The 432-nt window shown below is 48.6% G+C and overlaps 1 long non-coding RNA gene across 1 annotated transcript in view; it reads left to right on the top strand.

Moving 5' to 3' along the window:
* LOC118761134 overlaps positions 1 to 172 on the top strand; it is a 52,600-nt gene extending 52,428 nt beyond the window's left edge. Inside the window, exon 6 of the long non-coding RNA XR_004997170.1 lies at positions 163 to 172. This is a non-coding gene — a long non-coding RNA (uncharacterized LOC118761134). The remainder of the gene's footprint in view (positions 1 to 162) is intronic.
* Positions 173 to 432: the final 260 nt, after the last annotated feature.

The raw sequence follows: 432 nt of genomic DNA, 5'->3' as shown, positions 1-432 counted from the left end.
ACGTTGCTAGAATTGCATGTAAAGGAGTCAGTGATATAATAGGGACGATGATGGGTGCCTGTGAGGATGGTGGTGTTGGAGGGGTAGGGGCAAGCGCGGCAGCGTGAGCGGGAGCAGGGAAACGAGCCAGGCTGGGAGGTGGGGTTAGGAAGTGTGTGTGAGAGAGAAAGAGAGAGAGAGAGAGAGAGAGAGAGAGAGAGAGAGAGAAAGGGACCTGCTCCAGTACTCGAGTGGCACTCATTTTCACCTGTGTTGACCAGACTAAATTAAAATGAAGTGCCTTGCACAAACGCAAAAGGTATTGAACCCGTAACATTATGATCGTGACACCGAACGCTCTGACCCATGCGCCTGCAACCACACAGACACACACACACACACACACACACAAGCCTGCACATTTATAACTATGTATATATTTGTATATTAATA

The sequence above is a fragment of the Octopus sinensis genome, unplaced genomic scaffold (genome assembly GCF_006345805.1).
Source record: "Octopus sinensis unplaced genomic scaffold, ASM634580v1 Contig09254_ERROPOS363161, whole genome shotgun sequence".
NCBI classification, from domain to species: Eukaryota; Metazoa; Mollusca; class Cephalopoda; order Octopoda; family Octopodidae; genus Octopus; species Octopus sinensis.
This window is presented reverse-complemented; position numbering and strand designations above follow the sequence as displayed.